General features: G+C 38.9%; 1 protein-coding gene across 7 annotated transcripts in view; it reads left to right on the top strand.

Annotated features, from left to right (window-relative positions):
• Positions 1-357: 357 nt before the first annotated feature.
• LOC139140916 (PDF receptor-like) overlaps positions 358-16,678 on the top strand; it is a 141,986-nt gene continuing 125,665 nt past the window's right edge. For 3 of the 7 annotated variants that reach the window (XM_070710406.1, XM_070710399.1, XM_070710405.1), the window contains exon 1: positions 9,457-9,889. The gene's annotated coding sequence lies outside the window, so the exon portion shown is untranslated. Of the gene's footprint in view, positions 470-9,456; positions 9,904-16,678 lie in introns of those variants that run through there. The other 4 variants (XM_070710407.1, XM_070710403.1, XM_070710402.1 and 1 more) reach the window with 3 other exon arrangements.

Here is a 16,678-nt window from a genome sequence, read left to right as displayed (position 1 = left end):
GATTATATTATATAATGCTATTATGTGCCATTCTGATTGGACGAGAGCCCATTCCACCGATGCTAAAATACTGTTCTGTCAGTGCTAAAAAGGGCCCTAAACCAGCATAGAGGGTTAATGCGGAAACCAATAAAGGGGAGGGGATTTAGTTTGCAGGGTAATTTTGGGGTATTAAATAAATAAAATAAATGAATAAGCAAATGGTTAATATTCGTATTGTGTAAACACGGGTGTCGACTTTTTCATCCTCGTTTTAGAAATGCCTCACTGTACTTTTGGCACTTTGCCATACTTGCACTGTCACTTTTTGTCGTCTGCGTCTGTTGTCGTTGGATACTTTGTGCGTGCGTTATCAAGTTGACGTAGAAAACTGCTCGGTCTCGGTTGAAATTTCCGTCGTTCGATCTCTCCGGCGTCCATTTTCTGCAGTTGGAGCTTTAAGTGACGAGAATACCCCCATAAGAGACAGGTACGCACAAGTCGATATAATATAATGGCAATAACCTCCGGCGCAGTCGGGTATAAACTCGATTTTGGTACAATTCGCTCTATAGAGCACTCGCTAATCGACTGGTGCTAATTTTACCAAAATCTCGTGTATACCCGCCATCTTTAGCTTTTCAGGAAATATAGACATTAATTGGCCGGGCTCGAAATTAGCAGTAGTCCCACGTCCACAGACTACCAACTTTTCCTTGGGGCTACCAAAGTCCATGAAATGGTAGCCCACACGGACTACCATAGTACCAAAGTACTAGGCATGCCATGTCTGGACCATCTCTTTGGGATGCAAATGCGGTCACATGGAAACTATGCCTACTCCCAACTACAGAAAGCCAATGGTCTGTTTTTAGCCCAGCTACAGTCGTGTTGAGAGGATCAAGGTCGTTACAATGACGGCTATGAAAATTTGCATACAACTCTGAGAATGAAACGGGTTGTCAATACAATGATAGGTAACCAAACTTTTGAGTGTCACTATTGTCAATTATACCAGTTTCCTTTGGGTATTAAGGGTGTGCAGGTATTTACATCAAATGACTAACACATTCACTTCATGGGCAGAAAATAGCTTTTTCTTGTCTGGTTAATGAAAAAATCCCTCAACTAAAATATGCATGGGCTACCAGCCATTGTCACTGGGCTACCAACTTCAGAAAATGGTAGCCCAATGGGACTACCAGGGAAAAAGTTAATTTCGAGCCCTGATTGGGATACAAGCTTAGTTGTTTGCAGAGAATTGATCTTTTGGAAGAACCCAATACTTGTCCCGGAACCTTAATTAGTGTTTGAAGAGTAATCTGTATGACAGAGAGAACTTATGTCAGTGTACATTAAGTTTATTTTTATCTCTGCTAAAAACCACTAAATCAATTAATCCCGCCTACGGATTGCTTCAATGGAAACGGGATTTATTTTCAACGCATATTATATAAAGGTTTCTTTCAGAAAGTGGGCACAACTTACTTATGGAGGAGTCGCCCTGCATTGTTTTGGTCTTGACGAATCTAAAAGGGAGTAATTTAACGTGGAATCATGCCAGCACACGTAACCATAAATAGCACATTGGCATTGTTTGTTAATCTTCTTAATTAAGCTAGCTGACAGGTTGAACTGTAAAATGCTTGAATGTCTATTTTCTGCCGATGACGTCGTATATTGCGTTGTATTTCAAAAATAAGTATCCCTAAGACAAATGGTGACAAATGGAATAACGCGAAACTTACATTTCGGAGACAATTTTCACCACATTTAATCGAAAGTTGAAAGTTGAGAATACTTTGAACTAACATTGTTGTGAACAGTCATCGCTTGGAAGACTTAAAAGAAGATTATTGTAACAAAGGATACGTTAACAGACTGTATCGACACACGGTCGGTATTTCACTCCGGTCCGCTGTGAAGGTAGACATCGCGAACGAGTGCGGGGTAATTGTCGCCTTTGCTGAAGTGTTGCGTTCGGCGAACAGTAGTCATGGCAGTGTACCAGCTATAGCTTAACAACAAGATCGTGCGGATCGCCAACGGCATGGGGAAACATGCATGGGTAGAATTTAGGTCATTCACTCTATGCACTATCTATGAATTTTGAAAACTTTAAAAATATTAGCAAGTTTCAAATACATTAAAAGATATTCAAAAAAATTTAATTTAATCTTGCTGACACAACTTTTAATTATAACGACGTTTTCACAATCTGGAGTCAATACGACGCGTTGTGTGGAGATAGTTTGTTATTGTTACAGAGACTAAAAATATTTTTCTGTTTTTAGCTGTCACAGAAGTGAGCATTATTATTACGCACTCGAAATCGCCACAGAGAGATATCGACTGGAAGTGTGTCCTTCGTAATTTCGAGCGATGAGTAGAATGATCGTAAACTTAAGTACCGACAGCTGGAGCGATTTGCAAACTTGTTTGTTTGAAAGCTTATTTTTTATGAAACTGTTTTATGCTCGTGAAAAACTCTTTTTCATAATATTGTACAAGAATCAATTTATGTGAAAGTTAAAGAGGCACTCCCACTTGGTAACATTTTTAAAACACATTTTTTTAATGCCAACGGTCAATATTTGACATGGCGACTGCGCGCGGATCGCGAGATATCGATAAAAACATGTCTTCAAAAAAGTAAAAGTTTGAATTCCGTTGGCCCACCTGAATTCAGCTTCCGAACATAGAACGTTCGGCACTGGGGCCATTGTCAACTAAGCTATGGAGTACGAGTCTACGCTGACGCTGCTGTACGCCACAGCAGTACCACTGGCGTCGGTGAGCGGTCATGTCCCATGAGAGAAAGCCGAGTCTTACTGACTCGGCAAAAAAACGAAAAACAAAGTTTGCTGATTCCACCAGAATTATCATAGGTGACTAGCACAGATAGGTGTGGTTGATACATAGTATGCACAGTGGCCGCCGCGTTGTGTGCGCGCATACCACACGCAGCGGCCGCTATGTATCGAACCACGCGTAACTGTGTGGCAGACGACAAAATGTAGTCATCAGAGGCAACTAATATTTTACACGTAAAAACTGATATCTATGTGGTATTGTTTAAAAATCTAATACAACTGATTAAGAATAATAAAAACGACAAAAACTAAGGAGAAGTTTTAAACAAGAATTACCAAGAGGTAAAGGCATTGATAATGATGTATATAAAGTCATCGCAGTAAGAGGTAATTTAATTGCGTCATTCGACCGTTTTTGGACTCCTTAGAATATCGTCAATCAGCACAACAACACACTTTCGGGGGATTTCGGGTCATAACCAGAAACGATCGTAAAACTTCGGGATGTGAAAAATACGCTCGGGAAATGACATGTTTTTATCGATATCTCGCGATCCGCGCGGAGTCGCCACGTCAAATATCGACCGTTGGCATTAAAAAAATGTGTTTTAAAAATGTTACCAAGTGGGAGTGCCTCTTTAAATGCGGGACATCAGAGACGTAGCGCTTTCACGGCCATCTTGAAATTTTGCTTTTAAATTATCAAGACAACCATGGAAACCTCATGGAGCTGGTCTGCCAGTCACATTAAATACCTCACGATTTCATGGAACTTCTTTTGCTCATTAACTCTTGCAGCATGTTAAACGTTATACGTTATTTAAGGGGAAACGGTCGTCGGAGCTGTACCTGTGCGAGTTTCTTGTTTACAAACAATGTATTTCGAGTACGATATCTAGATGTACCACATCATCATAGCTGCAACATTTAAATTATACGATGTAGATTATGACAGACATGTTTTAACTTTCATCAATCACCATGGTACCTTGGACACAGTGTTTACATTGGTCGTACGGGTCCCATACGACCTTTGAGCGCAGTTCCGACGACTGTATCCCTAATAAACGGTAGTACTACCAATACATTGAATTGCAATTGTCCTGGCTCGAGTTTTTATAAGGCTACTAACAACTTGCAAGCTCTACTGCGATGATTTCCAAGTTCAAATACATTATTTGACAGAAGAATGCTTACTGAGTTAGATGCAAGTGGAATTTGTTTAAATCAAACATAAACCAACAACGTCTTGTGGTCAAGGTACCTTTGATTCTTGCCCGGTTCCATATCATTTGGAGTTGAACTTGAAGATGACGGTTCCGTATATTTCTCATATCCTTTTTTATTGTATCTTGGACATGGTACATGTACATGTAGTTTTGTTTATTGTATTGATGCGATCATCGGATTTGTTTTAAGCACGTTGTCTGTGTCTTAAGGTAGTATGTACCTCGAAAGTGAAAGACTTAGACTTTTGCTCAAACTTTTCTCTGTGAAACTTTCAACGATTCTCCTGTCAAATCAAAGACAAAAAATTAAGGGTCAATGTACAAAGTTTTGTACTAGACTAATATTTAAGCAATTATGTACCCCTACTCGGCCCATAATGGGCGAAAGCAAGCTTTGTATGACATAATGTACGAGGCGAAGCCGACCACATTATGGAGTGCAAAATTGCTTGAGTCTATTATAGGCCGTGAAGGGACCGGGTACGGTACATTATTGCTATTATTTTATAGGTTTGGCAATGCTAGTGAATTTGTAGATGTAGAAAACACCTGTGACCACGATGTTGGATAATCTGAGACATTATCAGTAATAATCTGAGGGTATGACGTCACAAAATTTACTGGTATTGACAAAGCTATAATATAATAAAACTATCTATATTATGTAAAATCCAAAATGGCCGCCATCACTGTATTAATTCTATAGGGAAAACAGCATTTACGACATTTGAAAAGCTATGACTTTGGAATTTTTTTCTGATACCGAGAGCTTCAAAATGAACTTCCACCAGAAAAATATTGAAAAGATTTGAGAAGCCAAATATCTGTTTTCGAGGCGCATTCTACGTTAATATCATATTACTTGGCTTGCGGTGCCCTTTGTACACAATTAGTTGAACTCACCAATACAGATTTAATGACATCACAGTACAATTCCCAGAGTTCATGTATCTGAGTATGTGGCACGTATACGAATAAGTGACTGAAGTCAGTTTAAAGGAAGTATCCGTTGAAATTGACTTTGGTTAGCGCAGTGCACACTAATTCTAATATTCTCTGAATCATTCAAATTTATTATGGAGGATGTCTTGCAAACATCATTGACAAATTTAAATGAATTGAAGGTACCGATATTTTTTTCACTTTCCCGGGGTCGTCTCCAGTGTAACATAAAAAAACACATTTTCAAACAATGATAACCACTCTTCGTAATTTTTTTGAAAAGTTGCCTTTGAAATATGTGCATTATTTTCATAAAGGCAGCTCCTTGGCAACAGCAACAGTTTTGCTAGAATTTATTGAATGAGTGACTAGCTTGTAAACCTGACATTTACAAAGACTATTGTACCGATACATTCACCAAACACACGTACACCTATACACAATGAACAAATGCGTGGTATTAGACATCGCTCTGGCCATGAACTAGTACTATGATATGTTTCACCTAATGTCTGTTCAGACATAAAAAACGTCAACTGGGTGTTGACAAAAACAGAAATTCTGAGCAATATATGTTATGGGAACCCTTTGTAAATAATGATAAATAACTCACATACGGATCACACGGAAATGTGTCATTACGATCATAGGACGGTGTATGTATGTATGTATGTATGTATGTATGTATGTATGTATGTATGTATGTATGTATGTATGTATGTATGTATGTATGTATGTATGTATGTATGTATGTATGTATGTATGTATGAAGATTGCAGGATGCATGAAACTTAAGTAACCGATGTTATTACTTTGTAGTTGAAGTAATTTGTAACATCAGTATTTTTAACGCTCTGCTTTTAGCATCGAGCATTGTAATTCCCCCAGGACATCTGTTATATATATATATATATATATATATATATATATATATATATATATATATATATATATATATATATATATATATATATATATAATATATATATATATATATATATGTGGTGTGGTGTACGTACGCTCTGTGCCCAAGTTCAGAGGTTGCCATAAAGCCATTATGGTGATAACCGGGAGGGCACATTGTGTGGTGTGTATATATATATATATATATATAATATATATATATATATATATATATATATATATTATAATATATATATATATATATATATATATATATATATATATATATATATATATATATATATATATATATATATATATATATATATATATATATAGTGTCACAAACTTATAGTAGCCATATACCCAGACTAAAGACTAAAAATTTTAGACTGCAACGGCTTAGTGTCAGCGTCCTCAATGCAGCTAATGGTGAACCCTTGATACCTTTAGATAGAGCAAAAACCCTTTACTCAAAATATAAAAGGAAAAAACTTCAGCATTTTCGGCTCCTCTATTCAATGTATTTACTATTTCTTGAATTGTCATGTTGGCGCACTCTCGAAGCAGCTTACTCTCGATGAAGTCAATGGATGACACATTTTTTCTGCGTCAGCGATTCTTCATTGTTCTTCTCTGTTTCAATATTTGTTTTTTTTCGTTGACTCGGACTTGGGATTCGGCATACTCAGTACTTCACAACGAATACTCTTCTACGTAAGTTGAGTAGACTGACTAAGATGGAAATAAAAAAAAAAAAAAAACCCCCGCACCTTTGATTTCATGGTTCCTACAAAGTCTACCTGTCTTAGTTGTCGCAGTTATATAGAGCAGTCGCTTCTTTATGGCCGCCACCTTGTGGCCGTCACGGGACACAATGCATGTAAAAGGCCTGCCGAAGACCAGCTAGCTATCTCTCGGACATGGTCAATTGCCAAGAGAAAGTGCTCCAGTTCGGTACAAAATCTGAATATCATTGTCAGCATATATAACTTTGAGTGACCTCTGTCCAAAAAGTGCTCACACTGAAGGCAAAACATGAGTACTACTTTGATCGATTTTATATCTGCATCACTATTGGGTTTCAGAAATAATATGCTTGTATCCATGATTTTCAATAGGATTATGACTTTCAATTTTATTATTGTTGCTATCTTTTCCTAAAATCCCCACACAGCACACCACCTACTCTGAAAGTAATTCCACACCCACCCTCCACAGGAAGGCCACCTACCAAAAGTGGTCACTTTTCTGTGTCTCTCGTGTGACAGCTTTGAGTGTATACGTGTACACTGGCTGTTCCGGTTGCGGTGCGCCGTTCATTTAATTCTGTTACTTTTATGATAATTAATAATACAGAATAGTATATTAAGAGAGCCGATAAAGACTTCGGCATATTCAGCCACAGGCACACATGTCTTTCACTCGGCGCAGCGTATAATACATCCATGGCAACTGGTTGTCAAGCTGAATACTGGGGTTAAATGATGTCACTGGATTCACATGCACATACATGTCGTGTATTGTATTAACGCCAGCTCGCCTGTTTGAAAGAGAATCGGTGCGAAACAAGCAATTACACATATTGAATCCATTGCAGACTTTTTAACATGCCGTAAATTTTAACAAACGTGATAGGAATGGGAACAGAGAAATAATCCTTCGAAGTATTCTAGACAATGTATCGGTTTAAAGTTTTTGTGCATCGCTTATAGGTCGACGGCGTTGTGGGATTCACCATTCATTTCAAGTTGTTAAAATCGTTGAATAATGTTTTTCACTGTTCGACTGCGAAACGAAGGCAACACGCCGCAAGCGATGAACACTGCCAATACGAAGTTTATTGATCGAGACGTATTTCCATACTTTACTCCGTTTTCAGCCCTTTAATTACAATCTCTGTCCGACATGTACACGCATAAGGACCAGCACGACGGCTCTCTGATTCTGTCCATTTGTGTCTGTCCCCTCCCTCCCTCTCTCCTATCTCTCGCCGTTTCTCCCCTCGCTATAATCTGTCCGTCTGTCTGTCTCTCTCTCTAGACTCTCTGCTTGCGGGTCCTCAAACATCACTTGTTTCTTCCAACCGACCGAGCCAGTCGAAGTCGGATCGATCGCCATAAGCAAAACGCGTTTGGAGCAAAATTTTCTAAACGCCGCCCTGTAATACAAACACGTTACGTGTCAAGATGTGTCTCCGACAGTCTACGACACGCTCATGCCCACTATTTGTGGCGTGCTGCTCATTAGACGGTCGCACTTTCTTGCAAATGAAACTGTTAAAGCGATACCCGAAACCCCAGCTATTGTAAAACGATGTACGCCTAAACATAAAATTACAGTACCCAAAGTATATAGTACTAATCCCCGTAATCCTGAGTCAAGCCTGACTATGCAAAGCGATCTTAAAACGATTACTACCTCTTCTATCCCGGTTTGTCTCATACGCATGAAGAGTGTGTGATAGCTGATGCTCCTCTGACTGTTATGTAGGTGTTGCTATCACCATGAATGTGAATCCGTCACATCACAACGTGCCTCGGGGACAGAATCCGTCACATCACAAATAGATACATTAAGGTAGAACGTGCCTCGGGGACAGAAGTTCGAACTTTCAAATTTTATCAATTCTTTTCTGGTCTACCAATTGTGGGGGTTCATTTTAAAGCTCTTGGTGAAAGAAAAGCTTTAACAGTCTTAGTTTTTCGAAAATCGAAAATTTATTTTCCCCCGCCGAGTCAACACAGAGATAGCGCCCATTTTGGATTTCAAATCTCGGGAAATCTAAGGTAATTTGTCTCTCTAGTACCAAAATTTGCAGGGTGACCCCTGATTTTTATTTTGCCTTGGTAAGAGAATGGTCGAAAGTTTCATAGGGGAAAGTTTGAGCAAAAGTTTAAGTCTTTCACTTTCGAGGCGCATACTACCTTAAAACCGAGAGCTATTTTCGTCTTGTTTGACAATGGTATTGTGTTTTGATGCTAGTATAGAAAATTGCATAAATATGAGAAGCATTGTTTTCCAATACAATCATGCGAGTGGACTAGGGTAATCTTTTCATTATATGTATACATATAGCCTTCACACACTGCCTTTGAATGACGTAATCGTGATGTCATTATTATGAACCAGCCTGGTGTCAAAACGTGCAGCAATACACACGGCTTTGTTGTAACACTAGTACTATTGAGACATCCTTTAGTCCAAGCCAACTATTCTGAAAGCTTTTAAAGGGAACAGTAGCGTCTTGCTTGTGCACCATTGTGACGAAATGACAGTGGCTCAGTAAGGAATTAATTTACATAAAGCAGAGACTTTCCATTCACGACTTTTTTCTTTTGGAGACCCGGCCCATATTTGAGTCGGTGACAATTCGAGTCTTGTCTTTAAAAATTACAAAATGCGTAGAGATTTCTCCCTATGACTACAGTCAACAACGTATTTAAGTTATCCATGCACTGAACTAAAACGGGTTACGTCCTTCACAACTTCGATGGCAGCCCTGGGTTCCATGGTTATTTTAATCACTCTTGGGATATTCAGCATAACATTGTTACACTGTACACCGCGCCATCACATACACGGTGTTTACTTTCCCGAGGCTGCACCTCCCATAAACACCGAGCTGTCGAGCCGCATATTCCATTTGTCGACGCCGTCGGTTTCGACTGCGTGTAAACTTGTTTGCGGTGTGTCGACACGCCACGTACACACCTAATACTGCATTTGAATATAAGATCGAGGCTTGTTAATTATAGGCTAATTTACGACCAGGAGGCGTGACAGAAGAAACAGCCAGTGAGCCAGCGTGACTATACTCTGCAGGACTGTGCAATCGTATTATTGAAGACGGCTCGTAAATCGGAACAACCTGTTTGATTACTTTGCTACCACTGCAGTCAGATTAACGTCAGTTTAACACGGACTTCCGTCAGTACTGCTAAACAACACGGAACTGTCTCTCGTCTTGCTTCCGACAGTTAGACACCCGTTCAACGCGAACGCAGCGGTCTGCAAGCCGAGGTACGTCATATTCTGTAAGTCATTCACACCTATTCTGTCACTGTTCACATCTCGATAATCGTCCTCCTTGCAGCCCGGCATTCTTGTCCGTACCGATATGTGAGAAGACACTCCAAAGTAGTTCGCTCTAACTTTTGAGAGATGCATGAAAAAACAATTGACATTTCGTTGACTTCACAAGATTCATGGAGTTGTAACGGGGAAATAATTAATTGGTACTGTTAATGTCGTCTACATGCATGGAGTGAACATAATGGCTTTTGTTGTGAGTGGAGCAATATGCCGACGGTGACGCTATTAAAGAATTGTCCCAGTCAGAGCAAGGCTGCTTTTGAATTTTGTTGAGCGATTACACATATTCGTATATTGTAGTGAATGTCTCTGTGAGGTGTCCGTATAGCCGTTTGTTGTTGAGTACTGTGTCATTGTTATTGCTAGAGTAGCATCATATGTGCTACCTCTATGGTAGCATCAGCCGCGTTTCTCCGCTCCACTAAACTGCGCGAGTAAAACCGACAACACGATTTAACACCAAAATGCTGTGTCCAGCAAAGGCATTTTGTTCATTATGCTGTCGCACAGGTTTATGCTGCTTTCGCATCTCATTGTACGAAAAGGAATTCTGCTCAGCCTAGTTATGACCGATTGCAACACAAAACTGACAAAACGTACTTGAAGTTAGCAGAAACCCGAAACCTCTGAATTTGACCAGCCATTAATGGAGGGGAAAGCTAAAGTATTTTAGTAGTGTGTGAAGTGGCCTGATGACATGAGAGAGAGAGAGAGAGAGAGAGAGAGAGAGAGAGAGAGAGAGAGAGAGAGAGAGAGAGAGAGAGAGAGAGAGTCTGCAGCTGAATTCAATGTTCCTCTATGTAGGACACGACCAACATAAACATCGACAAAATACACGCCTTTTGGTATAAATAATTGGTATGAATAATTATCTCCCAGTGTGGTTATCATTACAGTAGAGAGGGGGGAGAGAAAGCGAGCATATATGCATCTAAATTCACTCTCAGACCGACCTTGGTCACATATACGCAATACGGATATGTTGCCCACATTAAAGTGTGCCCGACAAAGCTACACAGTTGGGAACAATGCGTATATTTAAAGAGATAATCGAGACAGAGCTTTAGAATAATTCTCAAAGGCGCAACTGCCGTTCTCCCTGTAGTCCTGCCAAGAGAGGATCTGTAACATATGTGGCGAATTATAAAGTAGGGTGAATGTTGTTGACGCGTTCGCCAGTAATTGGGGAACCAATAATAATCACAGGACAATCGCTTGCTCAAAGGAACATATATTTAACAAGTGCGTCAGCGTCGTTTTAATTACTATTTAATTAATTTGTGGTACGGTATTTATTGTTTTAATTAATGCATGGTAGGTTGATTACGGGATGACTTCATGCTTAACACTTTTGAGGTGTATTTTTAACAAAATAAAATGCATTTTAGAAATCCGCGAAAGAACAATCTTTCAATTAAAACGAGAAAGCACAAAGTCCCATGCAGACGCCTGAAAAAGAAACAAACAAACAAACAAACAACGAAAACAAAAGCAAACACGCTGCCAACAGAATATCGGTGTTCATTCAGTACCGCAAGCGATGAGCCTTTTCTTGTATAAACACCACGGAACGGGACCATAATTTCGTGAATCGTGAAGATATTTAATTATAGAATGTTTTTGTATCCAATTAAGAATGCAATCAACGCCGATTTGCGGTTAATGTTCAATTACAGAGCTGGCTTTTCATGGGTGTTTTCTCGACAACAACTAGTATCTGCCGTTGACACTCACTGCGGACTCGGAGTGTGTTGTTGGCAGAAACCAACAAAATGTAATTTATGTTATCGCTATTAATATCGTGAATGTTTCATCAGTCCACAAAAATTAGGAAAGTATTTGTACTCTTGCTACTTTTCATTGAAATAAGTTTTATTTAACATTCCACTCAAACATTGTAGCAAGAAATATGACAGACTTAAGTCAAGTTTACTATTGGCTTTAATATTTAAGATTACTTCATTCGTATCGCCACGGAAATTGATAAGGCCGAGAAATTCATATGTATGTTGAAGGAAAGACGACTTGTGCGTACCTCTTTGAAAATCTGTGCTTCACAATTCAAATTGACAAATATCCAATTCGACATTTATATAATTGCCAACAACTGAAAGTAATTCGATACGTAACAGCATTTCATTACACATGTTAGGGATATTCAGTAACTGTTACCGTAAACGGGAATACCGCTTGCAATTAAATGCACGGGAAGGCAGTACATGTTATTGATATTAATATCACCATTATTATTACGCATAATTTGAAATCGACTTAATGGTGTGGATATTATTTTCAACCAAAGAATTTAAGATGCTCTCCATCTGAATCTTTCTCCTACCCCAACACTCTTCTCGCATTGCAGCAGCTTGGATTCGACCAGAACTCATCACTAGTCAAGTCGCAGCCACTGGCCCTTTAATTTTTTTTCAAAGTCGTCTCTTGTCAACAAATGAATTTCGGTCACTTGCCATTTGAAGTTTCACCGGAGCTCTGTATACGACGTAATTCCGCCAAGCGAACGCTGACAGTGAGCAAAGACAGCATTGAGTATCCTCTTTATACATCAAACGAGAGCACTTGATGAGATTGAGACATGATGTGTCATTTAATAGCGAGACCGAGTCAGAATGAACAATGATGTAAATCGCATGAAACTGTAGCCTTGTGTCCGGATTAAGAATGAGTGTGACACCATTTGAGTATGAGCCTAGTCCATCCACAAAAGGACTGTGGTTTGAGCAAGTCGGTGGTCGTTTCAATTATCTTATCGCCCCTTTGCAGTGGGCAACGCATCAATAAGCTTGGACCGCGCTGTTCCCCTCAGGGTTGAATGAGACCAATTATTCCAATCGACAGATGTCATCAACCCGAACTCCGAACTTGGAAAACAAACCCTTTCCTTTCTCAATTTTAATGCAAAGCTGCGAGCGTTTAAGCTTACGTAATATTCGACCTTTGGTAGTGATAGTGTAGGGATGTAGTGTAACCGCGTGTAGTTAGGCTGGAAAGAAACTAAAGAATGGCAAAGTAGAAGTGACTTTTATTTGTATATTTGTAAAACTGACTGACTAATAAACCATGTATGTATGTATGTATGTATGTATGTATGTATGTATGTATGTATGTATGTATGTATGTATGTATGTATGTATGTATGTATGTATGTATGTATGTATGTATGTATGTATATATATATATATATATATATATATATATATATATATATATATATATATATATATTGCTCATATATATATTGCTCAATGCATAAAACTTCATAGACGAAGGTATATCCAGGACACTTGAACGTTCTTCACTCATTGCACACTGTTAGTATGCCTTTGGCTTTTATAACACTATAATCATTGCCAGAACAATCTTTCTCCATTGCAAATAAAAGTAAGAATTGTCAAACTCAAATCTGTTTGAGTGTAATTTGTATATTGACTTGACCCTATGACTTTATCGCCCCCGGCATGTAAGAGCGAAATTAGGGTATTTCCAATTTCCTTCGCTTTCAACGCTGCAGGGCATCTCATTCTTATGTTGCAGTTTTTCATGTGTAATGATATTAATGATTCAATTATTATAATCATTATCTTTATCATCATTTCTGCTGAACAATTATCTCTGTCATCATCATCTCATAATCTTAATATTGATCCTGGTAAATTGCATTGATTTTTTTAGATTATCTCTCTCAAATCAAGTTACCGATGTGTTACCGGATCGATTGGCGCTTTACCTCTCCACTTCAAAACATAATGATCCCTTAAAGATATCGTGTTCATTTATATATGACAATGAAGCTCAAAAGCCCGTCCTTGGCGATATTGTAACGTGCAGTAGACACTTGAAGAAATGCTCACAAATTTTGAATATCCGATAACAGTGGAGGGCCTCCAACACACGTAAGAGCTGTCCACTTTACTATCAAATCTGACTATGGTTATTCCCAGGTTAATCCTCAAATGTGCCGTTAATCCTCAAATGTGCTGGTATGTTTTTATCTCCAAAGAACAAAAATCTGAAAATTTCAACGTCACCAGATTGGATTCCGTGCGTCGCCGGGGATTAGCTGCCCGGACACAACCCGAGCTGCGGCATCTAATTTCATTCCGTTTACTCTCAACGTGGTGCAAGGACAGCACACAATTACCTGCAATGCGCATAAAGTTAATTTACGATACGATCAATTACGGCCCCAAGATGGCCGTTTTGTAACCGCTATTTTCACGTTCTGAAAACGAATTAGCATTCCTTTTGAAGTGAAATTTGAAGTTCCTGCCATGAACCTGCGTTTCAATAAGTTCTTCACAAAGCAATATCATCAGGGATCAATTTGTTTACGGTTTCCTCTATAAACACCCATGCGGTATTTCATCATTCGTTTGAAAAACTTCACAAGACTCGTGTTCTTTGACATGTATAACATACACATCTCCTCTATGACACAGTGGAGCACAGCTGATAATGACCACCATATTTTGATTTCTTTCCACCCAAATCCTATTGCTTTACCAAAGGCATGTCGGGATTGACAATCGTGAAAAATAAGAGCTTGAGAGCTTAACATGGTATGAATAATTCTTCCGTGAAATTTATACCATAATTCTAGCACGGATTTATTGGATCGGTTCATCTTGTTTACAGGCCATCCTCAGGACGGCATCTTGTACTTGAAGCGCGACGCGATAGCATATTTGTTCCCGCAAAGTGTAATGGATGAGTACAGGTCAGATATGCAAATATGATAGTAATTATTCATTATCGATGGAGAATACCTATCTCAACCAAAGGGGATACCAACAATCGATTTTGTGGGGAACATACCATAATCAAAGACATTAGTTCATTAAACGCCCGATTTCACTAAAAGTATTCAGTTCTCACAAAATGAATAAGTGTTACGACAACCAATCGCTGGTGGCTTATGATATCAAGACGGACATGTTCATCGTTTATTGGAACACTTCTGGAAAATTCAACACGTTATTGGAAATGCCAGTTTCGTCGTCCATGGGATGACAAAATTAACGCAAATTCGTTTGGTAAGAAAATCCCATAATTAAAAAACTCACATTCACGAATTCACATAATACAAACGAGTTGGATGAGATTTCAAGCCGGGAGACTTTGCAGTATAACGCTAATATTCCATTGTGCCGTTATCGCCCTCCATTCTGAGTGCAGTCAAAGAAAATCATCTATCAAGATCGGTATATAAACACTGTGTGGGGCGTTTCTGCTTTAAGCATTTTTATTTCAATAGGTTCCTTATACCCTTCATGAGCTGAAACGTCAAGATGTTTGATGTCAGCTCTCACTTTGTCATCGGCAGAGGGGGCTGTGACGTTTAAAAACCACGTGACATCAATGAACCGTACGTCGAGTCGTACCTTCACCATCAAAGCCAAAAGGATGTGCAAGTATTTTGCTTTTAATCAAAATTAAAATATACTAATCAGCTTACTAAATAAGCTGTAAGAGACACGTCCCGCTTATCAATAATTGCCGTGTATAAGTGAGGCCACTATCTGACTCACATTTATGGAAATTTTGAATGTTGATGAACTCAGCCTAAACGCAGATTAAAATATAAATCACCTTATTTCCTATGCAATTTACTTGAAGTTTAATCTGTGCCTGTCTTCCACACTGTCTGTTGATACCTTAACGTTTACTTTGTCTGATCATGGTTCTCCATATCCACAACGGTGTAAAAACATGCAAAATGTTAATGTACATGTAATTTTCTTCAATTGATATTGTGAAGCACAACACAAGCAATGTGCTCACGTAGTGCTCTCACAGACAAACCTTTACGCTGCTCGTTTACACTGCTCGTAAACTCACACATACAAGTGGGTGACATCACTACACTATCATGTGACAAATTCCGCTCATGCGTGTTTGTAGATTTATTGTCAGAAAATATCAACCGAAATATGACATTACACTTTCCAAGGATTTTCACATTACATTGGCAGCTGGCCTTTTACGTGTTATGTACAGCGTGTTGAATCTGCGGGTTGATTCTTCCTGTGGACGATAAGTAATCTTCATTTGATTTACATTCGCAAACGATGCTTTACATTAAATGAATACCATTATGTGTAGCCTAAAGCACTGGAAGCCAATATCATTTCAGAGATTGATTGTTTCCAATTACGCCAAATTCAAATATAAAATGGGGTCAGAGAGAGGATTCTTAAGATATCATGTTTGATCACAATCAAAGAGACCGTGATCTGAGAATAATTATTTTCTGATGATGACAAAAACTTCTGATTATTCCAGCCCTCTGCCTTCAGAAATTTCATGTCACCCTTTAGGTATTCCGAAAGGTTATTGGCTGAATAACCCAACGATTTTCAGAGTGCAGGAGCCCTTCGTCGAGGGAACCGACAACGGTTGCAGGCCCGCTCGTCGGTTCTTTCGTTCTGAGTCGGTTCGCTGTTTTGGAGTGAAGTTTACTCGCAACATATAACACTGCACAGTTTGATTAAACACACTTTGCGCAACTGTTTCTTTCATGGCCGCACGTTAAGGTATGATCGAACTACTAACAATAACAGACCAACTGGAAAGCTGGACTGGCCGTGACTTTACATAATTCCCAATCAAGTCCAAATGTCCAATGTTCGACTTGTCAGTAAAGCCTGCATGTGTGAAATATTAGTCTTGAGTCGGATTTCATTTGTCAACAATATAACA

The sequence above is a fragment of the Ptychodera flava genome, chromosome 9, assembly GCF_041260155.1.
Source record: "Ptychodera flava strain L36383 chromosome 9, AS_Pfla_20210202, whole genome shotgun sequence".
Lineage (NCBI taxonomy): Eukaryota > Metazoa > Hemichordata > Enteropneusta > Ptychoderidae > Ptychodera > Ptychodera flava.
Note: the sequence above shows the minus strand (reverse complement) of the source record. Positions and strands in the feature narration are given on the sequence as shown.